The sequence below is a fragment of the Puma concolor genome, chromosome C2 (assembly GCF_028749965.1).
Source record: "Puma concolor isolate L17-30 chromosome C2, mPumCon1.1.hap2, whole genome shotgun sequence".
NCBI classification, from domain to species: domain Eukaryota; kingdom Metazoa; phylum Chordata; class Mammalia; order Carnivora; family Felidae; genus Puma; species Puma concolor.
Window position 1 is genome coordinate 93,892,730 of NC_141675.1, and position 26,833 is coordinate 93,919,562.

Below are 26,833 nucleotides of genomic sequence, written 5' to 3' on the forward strand. Positions count from 1 at the left end.
GCCTGCTTGGAATTCTCTCTCTCACTGTCTCTCTGCCCTTCTTCTGCTTGTGCTCTTTCTCTCTTTCTCTCAAAATAAATAAATAAACTTAAAAAAAAGTTGCTCTTAAGGTATAGTGCTTCTGAAAATTAAAAGTCACCAAAGTAGCACTTGAAAAATTTAGAAACTTGTATTAGAGAATTCCCTCACTTAACAACAAAACCCTCTAAAAACTCCAATTTTAATTAGCTGTGAAAGTACCTCCCCTCAGTTGCTATCATGTAGTTATTTTCCAAAGACACATCATGTTATCAGAAATTGCATTTATGTTTTTAATGGCTTTAAGCTGCTGTAGTTTTAGGGGAAAAGGTGGTGGTAGCTTAGATCAGTTTTCAGATTCCCAATCACAAGTAATCGTAAGAATTTAATAGTTAGGTTTTCCTTTTCTCTTTAAGTTATAGGAGTATATCTGTAAAACCCAAACCACACTGAAGAAATTAGTATTAGATGACATAAATCTAGCTTTTATGCCAAATTAACGGTCTTTTCCTGTCATCACTACTATCATTAGTGTATGTTAGCTATTGATATATAACAAACCATTCCAAAACTTGGTTTAAAATAACCACCCATTTTTTATTGCTCATGAATCTTTGGATCAACTGGGTAGTTCTGCAGATTTGGGCTAGGCTTAAGTGATTTTATATGGGTTTGCTTGTATTTCTTGTGGCTTAGCTGGTAGATTGGGTAAGACTAGCTTGGCTAGGGTCGTGGTTGGTAGCTGAGGTAACAGGGTGACTGAGCAATGCATCTCTAGGTATCCAGCACACTGGCTTGGGCTTGTTTCATGGTAGCAGAACATACTTCCAAGAGAGAGGTTATGGAAGCGTGCAGGAGTTCCTGAGGGCCATGCTCAAAACTGGCAAACTATCATTTTCACGGGTTTCTATTGGCCAAAGCATGTCATGAGTCCAGTTCAGATTCAAGAGGTGGGAGAAGACTACAAAGTTATGCAAAGGGTGTAAATATAGAGAGGCCTGCAGAATTGGCAGAACTTTTGCAATCAATCTCCCACAAAATTTCTGTAGTGCTTTTTTCGATTACCCAATCATATACTTTTTAAAAAACTTTTATTAGTGATAAAGCATCTATCCACTCCACTGTGTAGCTGTGCTATATCTACAACAGTTTTTATCTTCTTTCTTTTTTTTTTTTTTTAATTTTTTTTTTCAACATTTATTTATTTTTGGGACAGAGAGAGACAGAGCATGAATGGGGGAGGGGCAGAGAGAGAGGGAGACACAGAATCGGAAACAGGCTCCAGGCTCTGAGCCATCAGCCCAGAGCCTGACGCGGGGCTCGAACTCAGGGACCGCGAGATGGTGACCTGGTTGAAGTTGGACGCTTAACCGACTGCGCCACCCAGGCGCCCCTATCTTATTTCTTTTACAGTTACAGCTTCCCCACATAATGCATATGGGTTCCCTAATTAAACAGTTGAGCTGTGTCCCCTTCTAGTTAAGAAAACTGGAAGAGATGCCTAAAATGGTCTTCTGTTTTAATCTGATTAAGTCTTCCTCTTTCCTTGAAGCCTTTTAATCTTGTTTTCTTCTCAGTCTGTTAATTTTTATTTCCCAGTATTCTGTTCTTTGGCTTGCTTACTGGTTTTCTCCCTGTCATTTTTTTTCTTAGTAGAGATGAAATTGTTGTAACAACAACAACAAAAAACCAGAACCACTTCAAAGTCTACAATTCAGTGGCATTTAACATTTGCCATGTGCAAAGCAACACCTTTATCAAGTTCCAAAACATTTTCATTACCTCAAAAGAAAAATCTGTATTCATTAGCAGCCATTTCCCTATTCCCTCCTCCCATAAGCCCCTGGCAACCACCAAGCTGCTTTCTGTCACTGTGGATTTACCTATTCTGGGCAATCGTTTGTTTTTTACCTTGTGTATCTGTTTATGTTCTTTCTACCTAGAGTATCCTAAATCCTATTAGACTTCCTCAGCGTTAGGTCCACTAATTTCTTCCCCCTCACAAAGATTGTATTCTAGAGTTAAATTAGGCTACAGTGACCCTTAGCATTCTGACTTCACTGAAACTGCTGTTGTGTCTCTCAGGTTGTTTCTTCTCATTCTTTCCTGCAGGGTGTGGGGATGGGGAGGACCCTCCCCCAGTGTTAATATTTGGTCTTCATCCCTTTGTTCTTAGTCTTCCCACCTTTTTTCCTCCTGATCTTAACTACTTCTGTAATGAACCTAGACCTTTAGACCAGTTCTCTTCAGAATTCCAGACCTGCTGGAATTTCTACCCAGATGTTTCCTATCTACTTTAAACTGAACATGTTAAAATTGAAATAATTTTCTCTCCTCATCCTGTCTTCTTCCTTAAACAAAATGAAATCTCAGTATTGCTCTTCTTCCCATTTTCTTTCGTGGTAAATGGGACCATGATTGTCCATAGAGATCCCTGGGTTTGTTCCTAGGAGTTAGAGTTTGTTCCTCCTTATACCTAATTCTCTACCCCTAGTCATTCTTCAGGTCTACCCCACTCTTAAATATCTCAGGAATATCTATTCCTTTCCATTTCTGTAGCCCTCGCTTTAATTTTTTTAATGTTTGTTTATTTTTGAAAGGGAAAGAGACAGAGTGTGAGTGGGGGGGTGGGGTGGGGGGTGGGTCAGAGAGAGAGGGAGACAGAATCCGAAGCAGGCTCCAGGCTCTGAGCTGTCAGCACAGAGCCTGACGTGGAACTCGAACTCACTACCGGGAGATCATGACCTGAGCCAAAGTCGGACGCTTAACCGCCTAAGCCACCCAGGCGCCCACCCTGTCTGTAGCCCTCACCTTAGTTTAGGATCTTATCACTCTTCTTAGACAAAGGTTCACAAACTATAGCCCACAGGCTAAATATAGCCAGCTGCCAGTTTTTGTAGATCAAGTTTTATTCGGAATACAGCCTTGCTCATTAGTTTAGGTGTTCGTTGTTTATGGCTGCTTTTATGCTACAAAGACAGAGTTGTGTACTTGCAGCAGAGCCCACATGGCCTGCAAAGCCTAAAATATTTACTGTCTATGGGCACCTGGGTGGCTCAGTCAGTTAAACATCCAACTCTTGATCTCAGCTCAGATCTTGATCTCAGTGTTGTGAGTTCAAGCCCCACACTGGGCTTTGCACTAGGCATGAAGTCTACTTAAAAATTACTGTTTGGCCCTTTATGGAAAAGCTTTGCCTACCCTTGGGCTATACCTGATTTTCTGTCTCTAATATTGTCTACCCTTCTCTCCCACCCCAGTTGAATATCAGAAGTTTGACATACATCCTCTTGCACAAATCTTTTGCTACTCATTCCTCACAGAATAAAATTTAAGACCCTTTCTTATCATAGCATAAAGCCCCTCCCTATTTGAAGTCTTTGACACTTCTGATTATTCTCTTCTTTGCTTCCTTCATACCTTCTACAACTTTTGCTGTACTTAACATAACTGTTGGGCTGTTTTATCCATTTAAGAGTATTCTCTAGTAGACTTTATTTTTCTTATTTTTTTATTTAAAAAAAAAAAATTTTTTTTTTCAACGTTTATTTATTTTGGGGACAGAGAGAGACAGAGCATGAACGGGCGAGGGGCAGAGAGAGAGGGAGACACAGAATCGGAAACAGGCTCCAGGCTCTGAGCCATCAGCCCAGAGCCCGACGCAGGGCTCGAACTCCCGGACCGCGAGATCGTGACCTGGCTGAAGTCGGACGCTTAACCGACTGCGCCACCCAGGCGCCCCTCTAGTAGACTTTAAAACCAGCCTTGGAACGGGCCTGGAACCAGGCACTTAATACTCTTCAAGAAGTGTTTGTTGGCTGAATGGGTTGATTGCTTTTGTGTTTGTTAGACTCTTCCTAACTAGTCTGTCAAGGTAGGAATTAGGTCTCACTCTACTTTTACATCCTTTGATTATATCTGAGGAAATGTTCGGCCCATAGTAGGTATCTATAGTTGTTAAAATTGATTTTGAATTATTACCTAGACAGTGAAGAGGTACAAAGATTCCTTTTGGGGAGAGTGGGCATTCATCAAAGTGAAACTATCTAGCTAACCCTGTTGAAAAGAACTTGATTGACTTAATTACCAACTTTCCCCCTTGTCACATATAGGCATTTTTTCCCTCTGTACTTGGGAATTTGATTTTAATTGAATACTTTGTGCCATCCATTAGGCATCATATGATCTTTTCTATATAATACATCTATAAGGAATGATTTAGGTAGAATGTGCTAAGAAGTTGAGAGGACAGAGTTATTCTAAAAGTACTGATTTAGTCTGGGTGTAAATGGGAACAGGAATAGATTGTTATTCTTGCCATTAGCTGTTAGTTAGCTGTATTTTTTCTTTACTGGATTAGTTTGCCTATTTGGTGTGCATAGGTGCCAGTCCTGGTAGGATTCCTAGCCGCAGAAGTAGAAGTAGTAGAAGTAGAAGTAGTAGTAGTAGTAATCACTTGTCTAGTGTTTTTCTGTGTGATAGCTGCTGTTTTAACCACAATATATAAATTAACTCGTTTATAATCTATGAGATAGATATTATCCCAATTTTTTAAATGTATTTTTAAATGTTTATTTTTAAGAGAGAGAGAGACAGAGAGCAAGTTGGGGAGGGGCAGAGAGAGGGAGACACAGAATCTGAAGCAGGCTCCAGGCTCTGAGCTGTCAGCACAGATCCCAACTTGGGGCTCGAACTCATGAACCGCTAGATTATGACCTGCGCCAAAGTCAGATACTGAACTGACTGAGCCACCCAGGGGCTCCATTATCCTTATTTTATGGATGAGCAGCCTGAGGCATAGGGAAGTGAAATAAATAAACTTGGCTAAGATAATATAGGTAGTAAGTGGTGGAACCAGGATTTAATCCAAGCTGTCTGGCTCCACACTACACGTTCTTGGTCACTGTGCTGGATTTTCTCTTTACGGATCATGGAATGATTTAAGTGCTTGGTTCTTGCATTCATTGCATTTCTCTCTAAAACAGAAACTCTGACTAGGATTTTGGGTCAGTGGGGAAAGGAGGAAGTACCAAATGGTTAAAGATCGATTTTTTTTTTTTTTAAGACACATAAACAGCACTTTATATTTATCATTAGTTGTGGACTTCTTTTTAGCTCTATTCCATTTTTATCTTTTGAAGGCAAGAGTGTGGTTTTCTTTTGCCTTAACTTATATGAATACAGTATATACGTACTAAATGATCTTCCTAAATGATCTGGCTTATGCAAAGAACTAAGCAGTAGAAGCAGCACATTATAATTGGAAAGTTAAATGCATATAGTGAAACATAAAATCATGCATGTGGTTCTAGAAGATATAATTTTGTTTAGCTGTGAGGATATATAGTCCCTTGGCTTGGAATTATATTGTGGTAATCAAGGAAATCATCACTGGAGCTGGGTGGGGTTGGTCTTTTAGATGTTTCTTTTTTTTTTTCTTAATTTTTTTTTTTCAACGTTTTTTATTTATTTTTGGGACAGAGAGAGACAGAGCATGGACGGGGGAGGGGCAGAGAGAGAGGGAGACACAGAATCGGAAACAGGCTCCAGGCTCCGAGCCATCAGCCCAGAGCCTGACGCGGGGCTCGAACTCACGGACCGTGAGATCGTGACCTGGCTGAAGTTGGACGCTTAACCGACTGCGCCACCCAGGCGCCCCTTAGATGTTTCTTTTAGCAAACTTAAAAGAACACTTGGAGGTATAACTTACATACAGCAGATGGCATAAAGCCTGAGTGTGCAACTCAATGAATAATTACCCCTCATATCAAATGAAGTATAAACAGTTTCATCATTGTTCAGAAGGCTGTCTTATGGCCCCTCTCAGTCAATAAATACCCCACCCCTTACTTACCTTGTTTTATTTTATTTTATTTTTAATTTTTTTATGTTCATTTTTGAGAGAGAGAGAGAGCGAGGGAGCACAAACAGGGGAGGGGCAGAGAGAGAGGGAGACACAGAATCTGAAGCAGGCTCCAGACTCTGAGCTGTCAGCACAGAGCCCGACACGGGGCTCGAACTCAACACACTGTGAGATCATGACCTGAGCCGAAGTCGGACGCTCAACCAACTGAACCACCCAGGCCCCCCTGTTTCATTTTTTTAAATTGCATTTATTGCCACTTGGCACGTATTAGTTTGTCTTTCCTACTAGAGCATAAAGTTTATGAGGACAGGGACTTGGTTTTGTTCACTCTTTGCCCAGCATAGTACCTGACATACAGTAAGTGTTCGACTACTATTAGATTGCTACAAATTGATGAAAAATACAGAATTGTCCACTACATACCGTGTTATGTGGTATACAGGTGCTGGTTCATGCTGAGGATAGGTAATAAATTTTAGTTTTCTAAGAAGAGACTTTTGACATTCAGTATGATACTCAGACCAATTTTAAGAGGGAAATTGAGCCATGCTGACATTAGGTGTGCTACTAGTCTTTGCTCATGTGAATGTTAGGAAATATGGAAATTTGCTACCAGTGAGATCGATTGGATTGCCCTCTTGAGAGTATCTAATTTCTTACAGTTATCTGAGATTCTTAACTCACACTCTTGACAATCTTTTTGAATACCTCAAAGAGTTGCAAAGGACTAAATGCTGTTCTTCTGAGGAGAGAATTGTGATGGAAAAAGCATTGGTTTATTTGATCAGGTAAGACAGTTTAATTGTAGTTTAAAGGTCTTTTGTAGCACCTTAGTTAAAACAATGAAAATTCTGTGTTTTGATTAGATTTAAGATAATTAAAGGAGTATGTAGTTTAGAAATCATTTCTAGTTACACTTATGTAGAGCAGAAAGTAATTTTGAGCTGAAAGTGACCTTAATATTCTGGTTCATGCTCTTGTCTGTCAAGTTACCCTCTTGTTTTACATTTGAGGAAACTGGGGTACAAAGAAGTTACGCTGTGTTCAAGCTTAGTACAAAGCAGCAGTCAAACCAGTCTGTTTAACTCAGAAGTTAAAAGACTCTTTTGCATCATGTTGACAGTAGAATCATTTGGGAATTTTTGGAATCCTACATGAGTTAGGGTCCTACTCCCAAAGGTTTTTGTTTTTATTAGATTTGGGATCTGGGCCAGACATGTGTAATGAGATAATAAAAACAAAGTAAAATTAAAACTCAAACCATGCTATCCCCTTAGGTTTTTAATAATGAATTATTTTTCCAAGTGGTACATAGTGTAGTGGTTTAGGACCATTGTGCTGTAATGCCTCCTTTCCTCTTCTCCCCTCTCTGTCTCTCCTTCCCCTCTCCCCTTTCCCTTCTTTGTAACTACTAGATTTTATTTCTTAGAGCAATTTCAGGTTTACAGAAAAAACTGAACAGAAACTACAGAGAATTCTCCTATACTCTCTCCCCCTACCCAGTTTTCCTTACTATTAACATCATGTATTGTGTGGTAGTATTTGTTAAAATTGATGAACCAGTATTGATAGATTGTTATTAACTAAAGTCCATAGTTTATTATTCGTAACTGCCATTAGGCCCACTCTTTTTGTTGGCTAGTTCTGTGGCTTTTGACAAACGCATAATGTTATGTATCCACTATTGCAATAGCATACAGAATAGTTTCACTGCCCAAAAAATCCTCTATGCTTCCCCTATTATTTGTATTCCCCCATCCCTGGCAACCACTAGTCTTTTAAATATCTCTATAGTTTTATCTTTTCTAAAATGTCACGTAGTTGCATCATACAGTTTGCAGCTTCTTTGACTTAGCAATAGGCATTTAAGGTTCCTCCATGTGTTTTTGTGCCTTGATAGCTCATTTCTTTTTATTGCTGAATAATATTCCACTGTATAACTATACCAAGATTTGTTTTTCTTACACTTATTGAAGGATATCTTGAGTCCTTCCATGTTTTGGCAAATCTGAATAAAGCTACTATAAACATTTTTGTGCAGGTTTTTGAGTGGACAGGTTTTCAATTCACATGCATAAATATCCATGAGTGCAATTGTTGGATTGTATGGTTAAGAGTATGTTTGGTTTTGTAGGAAACTGCCAAACTGTCTTTCAAAGTGGCTGTACAATTTTGCATTCCTATCAGCAGTTTGTGAGCGCTCCTCTTGTTCTGCATCCTTTGGTGGTGCCAGTGTTTTGGATTTTAGTTGTCCTAATAGGTTTGCAGTAATATTTCATTGTTTTAATTTGCAATTCCCTAGTGAGATGTTGAATATCTTTTCATATGCTTATTTACCATCTGTATATCTTCTTTGGTGTCAAGTGTCTGTTCATGACTTTTGCCTATTTTTAATCATGTTATTGTTGAATTTTAAGTTCTTTGTGTATTTGGGACACAAGTCCTTTATTAGTTATGTGTTTGACAAATATCTTTCCCCAGTTTGTGGCTTGTCTTTCCATTCTTAATAGTATCTTTTGCAAAGCATAAGTTTTTATTTTTGATGAAGTCCAGCTTATCAGTTTTTCTTTCGTGAGTCGTGATTTTGGTGTTGTACCTAAACAGTCATCACCAAACCCAAGGTCACCTAGATTTTCTCCTGTTATCTTTTAGAAGCTCTATAGTTTTGCATTTTACTTTATGTCTATGATCCATTTTGAGTTAATTTTTGTGGAAGGTATAAGCTCAGTTTCTATTCTCTCTCCCTCCCTCTCTGTTTTTTTTTGCATGTAGATGTCCAGTTGATGTAACACAATTTTTAGAGAAGATTGCCATGCCGTTTGATGTCCTTTTTCAATGGAGTATGCTCAAATGTGCATACACAAAATTGAGTTCTTATTATTAAAATAAGAAACTTGAGATTATCATCATTATTTTGACTTACAAAGCTTAAAAATACTGAGAAGTTAGTAGCTAGCATATTAAGTAAGAGCTTGGGCTCTGGAACAAGTCATTTCTTTTATTCAGATTCTGAATATGCCATTTACTAGTTGTGACCTTGGACAAATTATTTAACTGCCCCAACCTCCTCATCTATAAAAAGTGTTTTTATACTAAATAAATTCTGTGTACTTTAAAGCATAAAGCATTTAGTATAGTGCTTTACCTATATTATAGTTATGGAAAATTAATAATAATAATAAAAAAGAGCCTCATATTTTGGATACTTTTAATTCACTAATCTCTGTTGTTCCTTGTGGTGTGTTGTAAGGGAATAATAAACAGGAATAAACAATATACTTGGGCCTTTTCTATCATTACTGATGACTTTCTGGCAGAAGCAGATTTACATAAGGGAGCTTAATGAATGACCTTGAATAACCATCATTTAAAGAGTATAAAATGTATGGGGCGTCTGAGTGGCTCAGTTGGGTTAAGCGTCCGACTTCCGCTCAGGTCATGATCTCACAGTTCGTGAGTTCGAGCCCCGTGTCGGGCTTTGTGCTGACAGCTCAGAGCCTGGAGCCATCTTCAGATTCTGTGTCTCCTTCTATCTCTCTGCCCCTCCCCTGCTCATGCTCTGTCTCTCTCTGTCTCAAAAATAAATAAAAACATTAAAAAAAATTTTTTTTAAAGTATAAACTGTAAAAACAACGGTGCTTCATTCTTATATGCTCTGTTTTTTCTAAAAATCAATAAATACCATCAAATCGCTTAAGACTAAAGGTTATAGGTATAAGAAGATGGTGAAAGAAGAGTTGTAGCACTTTATAAAATGTATTTAATTGCTTTGCATATGATGTATTATACACTGTCTGCTTCGTTATATATTTAGAATCATTTCTTACTTTAGATTGTGTTTTAGTTCTTTAAGGTAATGTGTCTTCAGTTCTTCAGAATCTGTCACAGAATTTCTGGGCAGAGAAGCATGTGTTTCTTAATTGCTGTGGATAAGCTATTTCTTTAAAAGTGTTCTTTTCTAGTATCTTACTACTTGATTTTTTTTTTCCCCCTTAAGAGTAGATGAGGAACCGTTAGCAGTATAATTAAGAAATGCCTGTCTGTTTTTAAAGTTCAGGCTGGGTAAGACAAAGGGATAAACAAGGGTCCTTTAGGGCAACACCTTGAATAAAAGCTAAGCAGTTCCTTATTTGCTTCAAGTAATTGCTTATGAATTGAATTATGGATATTTCCACACTTATATATTCAGCATTTCTGTGTATTTAGTATATAAGGTACTGGGGTGATAATTGTTTAATGCACTGATAAGAATTGCTGTCCTGCTGAGTTATCATAAAGTTTGAGTTTTTCAAAGCAAATTTGAGTTTTAGGTTAAATTTATTTCTGTGGTACAGAATTTGTAAATGTGTCTTAACAGTGATTCTAAAATGCTTATTGATGCATGCTATTATTTTGATCTCTGTGTAAACAGTTCTTGTTTTAAAAGCTGCTATGTGGCATAGATTTGTTTTTTAATTTTTTTTTTTCAACGTTTATTTTTATTTTTGGGACAGAGAGCATGAATGGGGGAGGGGCAGAGAGAGAGAGAGACACAGAATCGGAAACATGCTCCAGGCTCTGAGCCATCAGCCCAGAGCCCGACGCGGGGCTCGAACTCACGGACCGCGAGATCGTGACCTGGCTGAAGTCTGATGCTTAACCGACTGCGCCACCCAGGCGCCCCAGATTTGTTTTTTAAATTAACTCTATTCTCAGTCATTTGGCACCTATGTGAGTCATGGTAACCCTTCTCTTTGATATTTAAATTGGTGATACCCTGAGGATGTTCAAAACAAAACAAAATAAAACAACAGAAGCTAGTGACCAGAATTAATTTGACAACATATTCTTAATGAGGATATCTTCTGAATTGCCAGAATAAACTAATAATTTATATTTTCCTGCTATATATTAAAAAAAAAAAAAACAACCAAGACTTTTTTTTTTTTGGGGGGGGGGGCAAATTGTACCTGATACTGGTTTTAGTCATTGAATCCACCATAGAGCACCAGCAGGCTACATACTATATAAAGTACAGAGACTTTTTAAGGTACATTCCATTTAAGGGGCACCTCGGTGGCTCAGTCAGTTGAGCATCTGAATTCGGCTTGGGTCATGATCTCGTGATTTGTGGGTTCGAGCCCCGCATTGGGTTCTGTGCTGACAGCTCAGAGCCTGGAGCCTGCTTTGGGTTCTGTGTCTCCCTCTCTCTGCCCCTCCCCCGCCTGCACTCTGTCTCTCTCTCAAAAATAAATAAGTATTTTTTAAAAGTACATTCCATTTATGATAAAGATATTCAACAAATGAGGAATAGGAGGGAAGTTTGTCTACCTGATAAAGAGCATCTATGAAAAAACCATGAGTGTACATCACACTTAATGATGAAAGACTGACTACTTTCCCTTAAGATCAGAAGCAAGATAAACAACCTTCAACATTGAGGTTCTTGACAGGGCCTTTGACAAGAAAAAGAAAAGGCATCCAGATGGGTAAGAAAGAAGTTAAAAGTATCTCTGTTGCAGACGTGTATAGAAAGTTCAAGAAATCCACTATTTAAAAAAAACTTTTTTGGGGCGCCTGGGTGGCTTGGTCGGTTAAGCGTCTGACTTCAGCTCAGGTCATGATCTCACAGTCTGTGAGTTCGAGCCCCGAGTCAGGCTCTGTGCTGACGGCTCGGGGCCTGGAGCCTGTTTCGGATTCTGTGTCTCCCTCTCTCTCTGCCCCTCCCCTGTTCATGCTCTGTCTCTCTCTGTCTCAAAAATAAATAAACGTTAAAAAAAATAAAAAAAATATTAAAAAAAATAAAAAAATAAAAAAAACTTTTTTAATGTTTATGTTTGGGAGGGAGGGAGGGACACAGAGAGAGGGAGATACAGAATCTGAAACAGGCTCCAGGCTCTGAACTGTCAGCACACAGCCTGATGCGGGGCTTGAACTCGGAAACGGGAATGGCGAGATCATGACGTAGGCCAAAGTCAGATGCTTAACCCGCTGAGCCACCCAGGTATTCCCAAGAAACCCACTATTAATTCACTGTTATAGCTGATAAACGAGCTCAGCAAGATAGAGAATCAATGTAAAAAATCAGTTGTATTTTTATACAGTAGAAATGAGCAAATTATTGGAAAACCATTCCATTTATGGTAGCATCAAACGAAATAAAATACTTAACAAAATTAACAATAAATTATTTAATAAATTTAATGAAAGAATGACAAAACTTGTACTATGGAAATTATAAAACATTGTTGAAAGAAATTAAGAAGACCAAAATAAATGGGAAGACATCCCATGTTTATGGACTGGAAGGCTTAATATTGTTAAGGTGGCAATATGCCTCTAATTCCCAGATTCAGTACGATCCCTATCACAATTTCAAGTGCCTTTTTGCAGAAATTGATAAGCTGATCCTAAAATTCATATGGAAATATAAGGGATCCTGTATTAGTTTTCTAGGGCTGACATAAAGTACCCAAAAGTAGGTGGCTGAAAACAAAAGAGGTTTGTTGTTTCATAGTTCCAGAAGCTAGAAGTCCAAAATCAAGGTGTTGAACAGGTGATGCACTCTCTGACAGCTGTAGGGAAGAATCCTCCCTTGCCTCTTCTAGTTTCTGGTGTTTGCCAATAGTCCTTGGCATTCCTTTGCTTGTGTATGCATGACTCCATTTACCTGGATATCTTCTCCCTGTGTGTGTCTTCACATTGTCTTCCCTTTGTGTGTTGTGTGTTTGTGTCCCAAAGCCCCCTTTTTATAATGAAAGGATACCAGTAATATTGGATTAGAGACACTTGAATAATCTCATTTTAACTTGATTATTTCTATAAAGCCTTTCTTTCCAAAATCACATTCTGAGGTACTCAGGTTTAGAACTTCTATGTAACTGTTTCTGGGGGTTGGTGGTGGGCGGGGGGTGAGGGGGACCCAATTCAACCCATAACAGAACCTGAATAGCTCAAAAAATCTTGACAAAAAAAAAGTTGGAAGACTTTTACTTCCCAATTTCAAGACTTATTACAAAGCTACAATAATCAAGACTGTGCGCAGCTGGCATAAGGATAGACAGATCAATGAAATAGATCTGAGTGTTTAAAAATAAACCCTTACAGTGCTTGTTTCGGCAGCACATATACTAAAATTGGAATGATACAGAGAAGATTAGCATGGCCCCTGCGCAAGGATGACATGCAAATTCGTGAAGCTTCCGTATTTTTTTTGTATCGAAACCAATTTGACAACAATTTCATATAAAAAAAATAAACCCTTACATTTATGGTCAGTGGTTTTGAAAAGGATACCAAGACAAGTTGGAAAAGAATAGTCTTTTCCACAAACAGTCTGGGACAACTGGATATCCACATGCAAAAGCAATGAAGTTGAGGGTGTCTGGGTGGCTCAGTCAGTTAAGTGTCTGACTCTTGATTTCTGCCCAGGTCACAATGTCATGGTTGATGGGGTTGGGCTCTGCATTGTCATTCTCCCAAGAGAATACCACTTGGGATTCTCTCTCCCTTTCTGCCCCTCCCCTGCTCCTGTTCTGTCTCTCTTAAAATAAACAAACAAACTTACAAAAAAAAAGCGGTGAGGTTGAATTCCTACTTTATACTGCATACAAAAATTATCTCAAAACAAATACCTGTGTGCAAGAGCTAAAACTAAAACTCTTAGAAAATAGGAGTAAATCTTTGTGACCTTGGATTAGACAATGGCTTCTTAGCTATGACATCAAGAACACAAGCAACAAAAGAACAAATAAATTGAACATTATTAAAAAGAAAAACATTTATGCTTCAAAACACCACTAGGAAAGAGAAAAGACAATCTACAGAAAGGGAAAAAATATTTGCAAATCATTCATCTGATAAAGGACTTGTAGCCAGAAAATATAAGTAAATCTTACAACTCAGTGAGAAAGACAAGTAACCCAATTAAAAATTGGCACAGGCATTTCTACAAAGAAAATATACGAATGGTCCATAAATACATGAAAAGACATTTAACACCATTAGCCATCAGGAAAATTTAAATCAATACTACAGTGAAATACAACTTCACATCCGCTAGAATGGCTAGAATCAGAAAGTCAATATCAAATGTTTGTGAGGATATGGATAAATTGGAACCCTCATAAACTGGGAATCCCACCTGGGAATGTAAAGTGGTGCAGCTGCTTTGGAGAGCAACCTGTCAGCACCTCACAGTTACAGATAGAGGTATCATATGATCAGGATTCCACTCCTAGATATATACCTGTATGTCCATGTACATGAATGTTCATAGCTTTATTATTTATAATAGCCAGAGAGTAGAAACACCCCGGTGTTCATCAGCTGATGAATGGAGAGACAAATGTGGTATATCCATACAATGGAATATTACTGAGTAATCAAAAGAAATCATGTAAAAAAAAATCAAGACATACTACAACATGGATGAAACTAGAAAATGTTAGTCTAAGTGAAAGAAGCCAGTCACTAAAGATGTATGATTCCATTTATATGTTGTGTCCACAATAAGCAAAACTATAGAGCTAGAAAGTAGATTAATGTTTCCCTGGGGCTAGTAGAATGGAAGGGTTGGGGAATGATGGCTAAGGGGTGCAGATTCTTTTTTGAGTAAGGAAAATGTTCTGAAATTGATTGTGATGATAGATGCACAATCCTGTGAATATGATAAAAGTCATTGAATTATACACTTTAAGTGGGTATATTATATGTTATGTGAATTATAACAATACAGCTGTTTTATATGGTAATTTTATAAGGCTAGGGACACTTCATTTTAGGGAAACATGAATATTTAAATAACATAAGAGATGCTATAAAATGGTAATACATAAGCTGATATATATGGATTGATGGTTTAGATCAGTGCTGTTGAGTAAAAATATATTGCGAGGTACATATATAATTAAAATTTTCTAATAGCCACATTAAAAATTAAGTAGAAATAATTTGGGTAATGTATTTGATTTAACCTAATATGTAAAAAATTAACATTTCAACGTGTAATACATATAAAAGTTATTGAAGTATTTTACATTCTATTTTTTATACTAACTCACCATCTCTTATGTATTATAGCACATGTCAATTCAGACTAACCACATTCAAGTGCTTAATAGCTCAATTTAGTTTAGTGACTGTTGTGTTGAAAAGCACAAGTAGAGTGAGTCAGTGTGACTCCACAGGAAGTATAATCATGGTAGTTGAGAATGATTAGGAAAACATAGAGAAGATGATACTTGAATTTATTTTGGTCATTCATTCATTTACTGATTCAGTCATCCATTAACCCAAGAGATTTTGAGCTCTTTGTATGAAAACTGGTGGAAAAATGCAGACATGTCTTATCTCCTAGTGGAAAGTACATTGAACAGTTAATTATACAATTATTTAATTAGAGGAGGTTGCTTAAGAAATCTTTAGTGGAAAGAGTATAGGCTTAGAGTTAAATATTCCCTGGGAAACAAAAGATGATGATAACTGTGTTGTGGGATTGGTGGGAGTAAGTGAAATACAATATGCCCAACACTGTACTTGTTGTAAAGTGTTCAATAAATACTACTTTTTTCCTTCTCTCCTCCCACTTCATACTGTGCTCCTTGTTGACTGCATAAGTCTGGGCGTGGGACAAAGAGGCTTAGAACGTGGCAGAGTCCAAAAACAAGCTGGTTATCCAGGGACTCAAATGAGTTCCTTTTTTTTTTTTTTTTTTTTTTTTTTTTTAATTCCTCCACTCTGTTTCACCACAGAGTCCACAGAGTCCTGCTCCTTGAACTCAGAGCTCAGGTTTGTGCTGTTAGTACTAAGGCCTACTTAACCATTGTTAAATAGGTTTTTGTGGGCTGCTTTAAGAATATAAATTACTGCTGGGGCACCTGGGTGGCTCAGTTAGTTGAGCATCTGACTTCTGCTCAGGTCACGATCTCACAGTTGTAAGTTCGAGCCCCACTTTGGGCTCTGGCTGACAGCTCAGAGCCTGGAGCCTGCTTCGGATTCTGTGTCTCAATCTCTCTCTGCCCCTCCCTTGCTCGTGCTTTCTCTCTCTCTCTCTCAAAAGCAAATAAACATTAAAAAATTAAAAAAAATATATAAATTACTGCCTTTTCTGGAAATTTTTTATCTGTGTATTTCATTCCAAAAAATTGTATTAGTTAAAATGTGGAACTCTGCTAAATTAGTTAATTGTCTGTCTCTTGTTTATTCACATATGTAAGCGTTTTAGAAATATTTTGAGAAGTGTTGAAATGATAACTTTTTGAAAATCCAGACCCTCCTGTTACATTTCTTAGCATTCTGGTCCTTAAATTTTTACATTTTAAGATCTCTTAAAACTTTACCATATCCTTTTATAGTAAGGATAATTAAATATAAATATTAAATGTAGTTACATTATGCTTGAGATGAGGAATTGTAGGGACATTATTATTGTGTATTAAGAATTTAGATTGGGCAGCTTTTAGTTTTTTGTGTGTTAGCTGTATGGTTGTGAGTAAGCCCATTCATTTACTGATTGGGCTAATGATGTAGTTAGTAGTATGCTTAATATGGTCAGGATATTGTTTGTGTATTTACTTATTTACAGACTATGATAAGTGTTTTTTAAAGGAAAATAACTAGTTACTGTGAGAGGATAATAACAGAGGAAAATTACCTTAGATTTGGATAGTTCTAGACAAGGTATCTGAAGAAGTGACATGTAAGCTGAAGCCTAAAGGATAAAAAAGGAATGGGCTAGTGGGCTAGAGAAAGAACATTCTGGACAAAGTGAAACATCATATAAAAAAAGTCCTGAAGAGGCAAAGAGCTTTGTGTATTCAGTAAATCAAAAGAAGCCTTGTATAACTGATGAATGATAGTGAGCAAGGGGAAGAATGGCATGAGATAAGAATCAAACCAAATCTTGCAGAGTCTTGTAGAACATTTTGAAGCTTTTAAGTGTTTAAATCAGTGAAACAAGATAGACAAGTGTAATTCTGAAGAAGTGGGAAGTGGAATATAGAGGTCTCTAAAGGTTGAAAGAGTAGTCTGGGCTACAGAAATAAATTGGAGGGGTGCCTTGGTGACTTAGTCTGTTAAGCATCCAACTTTGGCTCAGATCATGATCTCGCAATTCGTAAGTTTGAGTCCCGCATCAGGTTCGTGCTGACAGCTCAGATCCTGGAACCTGCTTCGGATTCTGTGTCTCCCTCTCTCTCTCTGCCCCTCCCCTGCTCGTGTTCTGTTTCTCTGTCTCTCAAAAATAAATAAACATTAAAAGGCAAAGTAAATTGGAGAACCAACAGTTCTCAAATGATAGTATTTTAAATACCATGTATTTAAAGTTCTGGAAATGCCTAAGATAATTTGGGGAGAGTATAGAGACAGAAGAGAAAGGGGATCTAGGATCAAAGGGGATCTAGGAGTTCTAGAACTCCAACATTTAGAAGTTGGTAGAAGAGGAACCAACATAGGAGGGCCTTAAGTAATCAGGAATGTTTGTTGTTGTGGATGACCAAAGGTCCTGAAATGGCAATAGTGAGCAAGGAGGACATTATTTTGAGATGTGTGAGGGAAATGAATAACCTCAGCCTTTGTGAGATTTATGAGGTAGTTACATTTTCCTTAAGGCAAGAAGGTGGTGTTTGGTAGGCACAGAATGTAATTCAGAGAACATTCTAGAAGGGGTAGGGTTGAGGAGTCAACTCAGAAAAAGATATATAGAGTAGATGGAGGAATATATAATTACAAATGGGAAAGGCTTGCATTTCTGGTGAAGATTTAGGTAAACAAGGGTATGACGTGATAGATTTAGTCCTTGAAGTCTTTGGTCAGCTGAAGGGATCTATGGCATTAGTGGTGGGGTCTGGACAGTTTTAAATAGTTTGTGGGAGGAGGAACCAGTTTTTGGTGAGTTAAGCTGGTGTTAGCAGGTTCCATTTGTGATATGGTAAGGCTCTGGGCTGGCTTCTTTAGTACTTTCATTTGTTAAATAGTAATATCTCATTGATTGTTGTAGGATTTAAATGAATAGTCACAAAGTGGTTCATAGAAGTTGAGTCTGAGTACAGATATAGCCCTTCAGGAAATCTTTTAAACATACATCATTAAATGATGCATGATTTCCAAGCTTATTTTCTTGTATTCTTTTCTGTATTGAGTACAAGAATTAGTGCTTACTTGAAGAATAAACGTTGACTATGAATGAGGCACTCAATCCATTTCTTCATAATGTTTTTATACTCAAGGATAAATCATTCAAGTAGTAGACATTTGCTCATTTTTACTTTAAACAGTTCCTTAAGCATGCTTGGACTTTTTAGAACCAGTGAAGAAATGTTAGATTATAACAATAATACTTTTATGAAAAGAGTTATCTTTTTAGAACTTGAAGCAGATTCATCTTAAAAAATTTTACATGCTTAATTGTAGAGAATTTGAAAATTATAAAGAGGTAGAAAAAAAATAAAGATTTACCTGTATTCTTACTATGCAGAGCAAACTGTTTACTTTTTGGTCTTCTTGTCTGTCTAACATTTGTGTTCCAAATTGGGATCACATAGTACATAGCAGTTTTGTAACCTGCTCTTTTGTATAATCTTACATCATGAATATATTTTTTATAGCTTCCTTCAGTATTCTTTGAAAATGTAATTGTAATGGGTGTTAAATATTCTGTTCAGTGTGAACATACATTTATCTAATGATTTACTATTGGGCATCTAGATTGGTTCCAATTCAGTGATATTATATACAGTGCTTCAGTGAATATCTATATATAAGTCAATCATTTTTTTCTCAGTTTTTTATTACTTCTTTTCCTCCACCATATTCCTAGAAAGGGAAATACTGGATGAAAGGCTTTGTTGTTGGTGCTGCTGCATTTAAAGAAAATTACACTTAATCAAAACAGGATCTCATATAAAATAAGACCTCATATTTAACAATATATATGTATATATTTAGGTATGACATTATTGCTCTATTCCAACAGTGGTTGATTTTTTTTAATGTTTTTATTTATTATTGAGAGAGAGAGAGAGAGACAGAGCAAGTGGGGGAGAGGCAGAGAGGGAGAGGGAGATACAGAATCCGAAGCAGGCTCCAGGCTCTGAACCGGCAGCACAGAGCCTGATGCGGGGCTTGAACTCACAAGCTGTGAGATCATGACCTAGTGAAGTTGGACACTTGACTGAGCCACCCAGGTGCTCCTACATACCATAAAGTTTAAAATTTTGATTTAAAGTGTACAATTCAGTTACTTCTAGTATGTATACAAGGTTGTGCAACTGTCGCCATAATCTAATTTTATAACATTTTCATCATCCCCACAAGAAAGCTCTTAACCCATTTGCAGTCACTCCCCTTTTCCTCCCCACCTCCCTCCCCAGCCCTAGGCAACCACTATTACCTTTTGTCTCTGTAGATTTGCTTATTCTGGACCTTATACAAACAGGATCATGTAATTAATATATGGTCTTTTGTGCTTGACTACCCTTCTTTTATTACCATATTTTGCTAAACTCCATCAGTGTCTTTCTTTTTCTGTGCTTTATTTTCCCACCTCATTGTTCCCAACCCCCTTCACACCTTTGAAATTTCAACTGAAATACCACTTGCTCAAGGCAACCCAACCATGATTAGATGCTAGATCCTTCATTATAGGCTCCATTGCATTCTGTAATTCTCTTTTATATAGTCGTACCTCCACTAATATATAACTGGGCAAGTATTTGTATGAATAATATTTGCTATTCTTACTAGGTGGTAGGTCCATGGGAGAAGGGAGTTTGTAATTTATTGTTGCGTTTTCACAGTCTAGGGAGAAATAAATACTTCAGTGAATATATTCAGGTGCTCAACCCACTAGAAGGGAAAAAAAGTTTTCAGAGGAGAGGGAGGGGGTGTATGTGTATTATTAACTATTAATGTAGCAATACTATTCATAGTTGAAAATGGAAGCTGAAAAGTTAGAAAATTAGTGGTTAATTTGGCTTTGTGTATGTGTATCAGAAACTATAAGAATTGTCTGTTTACACTCTCCCAGAAATATGAATCTGGGAAATTTCTTGTAGGAAAATTTAAGACTCTCAGTGCCTAGTTAATTTTTGGAGTCCATTTATGTTGTTGGCTAGGTTATCTGGAATTTTTACTCCACCCAAGAAGTCAAATAACACAACTAAAATATTCTCTTTTTTATTTGGAATCCATTTCTTCTCTGTCATGGTGCGTTGATTGTTAGGTACATTTGTTCTCTTGCTTAATGTTTACTTTGCCCCCTTTTGAGTAATGTAGGTACTTGGACAGAGGAATGAACTATGCGGGTTGTGTGTGTGAGGTCTCAGTATAGGGTAAATAGTCTTTTTCTTCTCGATGAAATTTAAAGTAAGACTTTAAGGGTAATGGGTTAGATGGCTTTCTGTTGACCTTGTTGATCTGTGGGACTATTTATTAAATCTCTGAAGCCTTAAACTCTACCTACTGTGGAACTCTTCTATGAGTATGTAGTTTCAGTTTTTATAATGGAAATGGGTGAGAAAATAGGATGGCTCTACAGATACTTATTTTATAGCTAACTTTTATTAACAATACATTTCATCTATGAAGCGCAAATGTTCTACAGAATGGAAGGCTGTATTGGATGGAATCTCAGAAGCTCAACTTGAAAAAATTTTCGGTGGAATCTTGGTCCTGTTATTTGCATATGTTCATACCAGAATGTTTTTTTGTTTTTTTTGGTTTTTTTTTTTTTTGGTGTTTGTTTTGTTTGTTTTTTTGAGAGAGGGAGAGAGAATCTCAAGCAGGCTCCACGCTCATAGCGTGGAGCCTGATGCATCAGCGTGGAGCCTGCTGCAGAGCTCAAACCCACAAACCATGAGATCATGACCTGAGCCAAAACCAGGAGTCGGATGCTTAACCGACTGAGCCACCCAGGCACTCCCACACCAGAATGTTTTTAAATATTTTTATAATTTTACATGAGTAAAAAGTTAATTTAGTAATCTGGGCATTCAATAGTATCTTTTCCCCTTTGGCCTTTTCTTTAGAAGCAGGTTGATACATTAGTAATAGAGTCAACACTTAGAATTAAAACAGCTGTTTTAATGTGGCCTTTCTTTATTTAGTTTGTGATCTCTAATAAGTCTCTTAACTTCTTAGAGCTTCAATTTCCTCATCTGAGATGGAGGTAATTTCATGCACCTCACGGGATTAAGATGAGGTGCATTAAAGAGAGGTTTTTAGAAAAAGAAAAGATTAAGAAAGGTTTTAGTGAAAATAATTGGTAAGGCATCTGGCTCTTTTGTGTAGTAAGAAATACTGAATCCAAATTTTGAATAAATACTGAATCTGGTTTTCTCAATAAATAAATTTTCTTTGAACAGAAAGCTTCATAAAGGAAGGGGCTTTGTTTGTCTTTATTTATTTTTTTGTCTTACTCATTTTTGTGACCCTAGTTCCTAGCACATTCTGGTACACAGAATAGTGCTTATTAAGCATGTGATGGCTTAATCAATAATGACAATGTATTTGAACCAAAAATTCTATCATATCATCATTACTTTTCTGTTCTTAAGATTTTTGAAACTTTTTGTCAGCCTAATCACCATTAATATGAGAGAATACTTAACAAAATAGAAAGGATATGCATGCCATGAGCATATATGTGAGAATTAATAATATACAAAGCCACCTAAGGAGTGATTTATTGAAGTACAAGTATTGGAATTATAGGCTTGCATCCCTTTCTCTTGCTTTCATTTTAAATAGTACTCACATGGGGGCGCCTGGGTGGCGCAGTCGGTTGAGCGTCCGACTTCAGCCAGGTCACGATCTCGCGGTCCGTGAGTTCGAGCCCCACGTCAGGCTCTGGGCTGATGGCTCAGAGCCTGGAGCCTGTTTCCGATTCTGTGTCTCCCTCTCTCTCTGCCCCTCCCCCATTCATGCTCTGTCTCTCTCTGTCCCAAAAATAAATAAATGTTGAAAAAAAAAAAAAATTTAAATAGTACTCACTTTTCCACTGATTTTCTTTTAAAAATGAGGTTATGTTCCAGTGCTTCTGCAGAAGCATTGTGGAGGTATAAATAAAAAAAAGAAATTTAGCCAGTGGTGTTAGCAAACTGGTGTGGGTCCTGCCCTGGTTTATTATTAGGTCAAATAAGTAACAGTAGGAGATGATAAAGACCATCTGAAAAGGGCAAGGTTAGGAATGTAGTTGTTTCCCAAGGACAAAAGTTCTTTTTCAAGAGAAAGTGTTTCCTATCTTTAAGTCCTCTTGACTTCTGTCACTTTAAGTAATGAGTCAGCAGTGTGAGAAGTACTCTGCCCTGGCATGGGGAGTATCCAGCATATGCTTCTCTGATCCCCTGGCAAAAGGATTAGCCATACATCTTAGGCAGTGACAGAACCAAAACTTACTATAGTCCCACTGTGAGTGTAGGACTGTGTCATTCCAATGGTACAGTTAGCATCTCTTCTAGCAGAGCCTTGTAGTGAGAAATGCTAAATGGACTCTGCTTTGTGAATTTACCCGGTGGATCTGTCAATACTCTTCTGTGGAGACATGGGCCTAGGATTTGTCCTTTGTCCTACTTGAATGGTATTGCTAGGTTCTCTAAAGTCCATTTTTTTTATGGGGAGAGTATTAGGGGATGTTAAACTAGTTTTAGAAAGAGGAAGAGGGGCACATATAAAAACCCAATATGGATTTGATTCCAACTAATTAGAATCAGGTGGGACAATGTTACTTAATTTATTTTTCTTTTAAGCATATTCCTTATTAACTATAAATGTAGCATCATTACTCATATAGTTGTAAATGTAAACTAAAATTAATTTGAAAATGTGTGGTGCCTCTTGTAGAAATGGAATTAATATAGGATTTATACCTGGTTATTTTATTTTTCATATTAGTGAGATTCTTGTAAAACTCTTAAGGGGGTACCCTACCTTATTTCTACTTTAACAGTTTATTAAGTTATAATGTAATATCTTAGGTGTATTTTCCACCAAGATTATACAGAAAAGTCTTAACCTGTAAATAAATTGTATTCTAAAAGTTCATCACTTGTTTTGGGGGAAATTAGAACATATTTTTCCTTTGAAAGTTTTGTTAAGTATGTAAAATAAAAATGGCTAGGTGCTAGGCAGGCTATTCTACAAAAGCCTAAGCCATAATTAGCTCAGAGAGCTACATATTTATAGTGAAAAATAATAGTAAACAATAATATTGCAGGGGTATTAATTTAACAAAACTATTAAAAAACCCTAAAACTAGTTTTGAAAAATTCTCTTGAATACTGGTAGTTGATAGATAAAAAGATTTAATTTGAGGGGGATAAGGAATAGATAGAGACTTGTGTGATGCTGACAGATCTTTCTGGTTACTTTCAGGAGCTTTATAGGTTGATGGCATTGGCTTTTCAACTCATGGCTTTTAACTTTCTCTTGACTGGTATAGAGCAGAAGTGCTATCCTTTTGCTTACCAGCTGTGGTTAAGGGGTCCTGTCCTTCCCCCCCCCCCCCCCCGCCACTGCACCCCAGCTCTTGAGTGGAATGAAGAGAGTAGGGAAGAGAGAAAAATTTTCCTCTAAGATTTGAGAGGGGAAAAAAAAAAAAAAAAAGACGATGGAAAACCCTAGGATGTTGCCTGAGGTGGATTTAATTGACAGAAGAATAATGCAGGCTTAAGGGGAGGGGACAGTGTTAACAATATGAGGATTCCTGTTGGGGGAGAGAGAAGATGGTAAGTGTGCTGGGTTAGACATCCTTGTATTGGTCAGTAGGTGCTCCTGAGTATCTTTGGAAGCTGTTTAGAACTAGGTATGAGGAATAGTGAGCTATTTTGGTGTTTATATATGCATATATTTCAGAGTTTTTCATGATGTGGAACAGCAACCACCACCCAAATAATTGTATACATTGGAGTATTTTTAAAAAATTTTTAAATGTTTATTTATTTTTGAAAGAGAGCACAAGCCGGGAAGGGGCAGAGAGAGAGAGAGGACAGAATTCAAAGCGGCTGCAGGCTCGGAGCTGTCAGCACAGAGCTGGACCCGGGGCTCAGACCCACAAACCATGAGATCATGACTTGAGCTGAATCAGATGCTTAACCGACTGAGCCACTCAGGCGCGCCAGTGGGGTATTTTTAAAATAATAAATTGAATTCTTCTTTTTCTTCTTGTTCTTCATCTTCTATTATCTTTAAACTTCTGAAAAGTAGAATAATGTAGGCGGGAGATTGTGATGTAGAGAGATTTAGTCTTCACATTCCTTTTTCTGTTTATTGATTAGAAAAATCATGCTTTCCTGCTTTTTCAGATCCCAGTATTTCTTATTTAGAATAAACCAGTCTAAAAAAAAAGCAGGAAATGCTCTTTGTATGCCAGCAAAATGTTAGCAGCTGTTAACCAGTGGATTATTACTTTGTATTCTGATACATCTGCTCAGGTGCTTAAATGTTTGTTGTCAGTTCATTGATTTGATTTTCCTCAGAATTCCAACTCTTCTTGTACTCAATTTAGATGATTTGTCTCTCAGGTAACCTTATATCTCAGACAAAATGAAGCAGTTTTATAGTAAAAGATATTTTTGCAGTACATATTAAAAAATGTGAGGACATTTACTTAAAATGTATGGTTATACTGGACAGCTATTTTTGTGACTATTTTGGAATAGAAGTAGATGGCTTGATTTGTTTCCTTCTATTTTTGGTATTGGAAAATGTACTAAACTCGGGAGTTGGAGGAACTGGGTTGTAATTTTCAATATTACTGTATAAGCTAGAGCAGTTTTACTTATCTTTTGAACTTCAGTTCTCTTTTCTCCATTTAGTATTGGTTCTACCTCCCTCATAGGACTATTGCCTGGCTAAAGTGAGGTAATGGGTGTAAACATGCTTATAAACTGTAAAGTGATTCATAATTTGTTACTATGTAATGATGATGAGTGATGGTCATGTGTGGTGATTGTCAAATCTCTGAATTTTGTGTTTGCATTTTCTTCTCTATTGAATGACCCAACCATTTTGAGAAGTGTTGATAAGAGTCCTGTGTCATCTTAGAAGAGTAGTTAGAGGTTCTTTCTTTAGTGACTTTTAGACATTTAGTGGTTTCCAAAGTAGAGTGGAATCTTGGATGAATTCATTCACCTATAAATAAGTTAATATTTTACAGCCTATGTGCATAAAGCATAACATGGGGCTACAGCAATAAACATGTGATAAACATGATTGTTGCCCTCATAGATTGGATAATATCTAAAGCATATTGGACCAGTTGAGAATAAGCAAGTCTTCTGGGGAAAAGAAATCCCATCCTGCCTTCTTTCCTGCACCAGTGTTTGAAATTTAACAGAAAATTTTAGTTTTATAACCTCCACTTTAAAATGTGTGTAAAAATGTGTGTAAATTTGTATACTGTGCTGTAGGAAAAGCAATTTGAATTTACAGGTGGGGATAACTTCGGTGCATAGTTCAGGGGAAAGCAAGGCAGTGCGCTGTTACATTGCAGGGATCTGCGTTGTCGGAAGGCAGTATTGAGGATAATGGGGGTATCTGGCAGGCTGAGAAAAGACCTAGTTCATTTAAAAAAATGTAGAGTGTTGATATGAATTTTACACTCACTTAAAGGCTAAAATAAAATATATCAGCTTTGTTAGGGCTTGTTTTCTGGCTTTCTTGTGGACTTGTTGCTGCTCAAGACTCAAGTTGTCAGAAGTGTGACCACTGGATCAGTGAGTGTGTTTTGTAAAGTAATTATTTATTTCTTTTGTCTAAGTGTTTTCCATTTACTCTTTCTACTCATGTACCATATACATATTCATTTTTGTCATATGATAAACTTCCTCATTAAGAAAAATTTAAATATACCCCTTATTCCAATCTCCCTCCCCCAAATTTGGGCAGTTTGTAAATCAAACAGACAAATATATTTAAAACTTAAATATTCTAATGTAAATTCCTAAAAGTTGAAGTTCTTATACACATCCTGCAAGCCTTTTAGACTTTCATGGAAAATAAACCTGTCTCTAAAATGCATCTTGATATTGTTTCAAGTGAGGGTTTAAGACCAAGTGAAATATTTATTCATTTGGGGTTTGGTTTAATTTTACTCCAATTCACTGGAGTCAGAGGAAAAATATGCTTGATTCCAGGTCATGGTTCAAAAGTAAAATAATATTTAAGTTCAGGCTGTTGAAAATTGGCAGGATTCATTCTGGTTTTTGGTTTGTTTGGTTTAAAGTAAAATTAGGTTTTTGAGAGAAGAGAAACATTTTGAGTCAATTAAAATTAGTTCAAAAGGACTATGGATATTTTGAGTTAAAACTTTTGAGATATATACTTTTGCGATAGATACCTCAGAACCTTTTGTAAAGTATTTCAAATTTTCAGTTCTGCTGAAAATAGAAAGTTGATTTTGGGACCTCAACGCCTGTGTTGTTTTTTAGCATGGATTTAAAGCAAAGTAACATTGTAGGGTGCAGGTTTTAGTTCTGAATCCTGTGGGTGCAACCAAGGGAGTTACTTCGGGTAAGTTATGAAACCTTTTCAGTTACCTTAGTTTCTTCCAATATTTTTTTTTTTTAACATTTATTCATTTTTGAGGGACAGAGCATTAGAGGGGGAGGGGCAGAGAGAGAGGGAGACACAGAATCCCATGCAGGTTACAGGCTCTGAGCTGTCAGAACAGAGCCTGACCCTGGGCTGGAACTCACAAACTATGAGATCATGACCTGAGCTGGGGTCGGACTGAGCCACCCAGGTACTCCAGTTTCTTCCAGTTGTTAAATGATTATCGTGGGTATGTCACAAGGTTGTTGTAGGGTTTCAATAGTATTATGGTTCTTTCTCAAAGTACGGTCATTGGAACTGCATTAAGAATTAGAAGGAGTACTTATTAAAAATGCAATTTTCTGAGCTGCATTGCAGACCTACTGAGTCTCTTTAGGGGTGACATTCTATTTTCAGTAAACTGTCCCAGGTAATTCTTCT

General features: G+C 37.1%; 1 protein-coding gene and 1 non-coding gene across 4 annotated transcripts in view; both read left to right on the top strand.

Annotated features, from left to right (window-relative positions):
- GSK3B (glycogen synthase kinase 3 beta) overlaps nucleotides 1-26,833 on the top strand; it is a 196,819-nt gene that overhangs the window by 32,463 nt on the left and 137,523 nt on the right. The window lies entirely within an intron of this gene.
- LOC112850659 (U6 spliceosomal RNA) lies at nucleotides 12,970-13,076 on the top strand. The gene has a single exon (XR_003222736.1). It is a non-coding gene; the product is annotated as a U6 spliceosomal RNA (small nuclear RNA).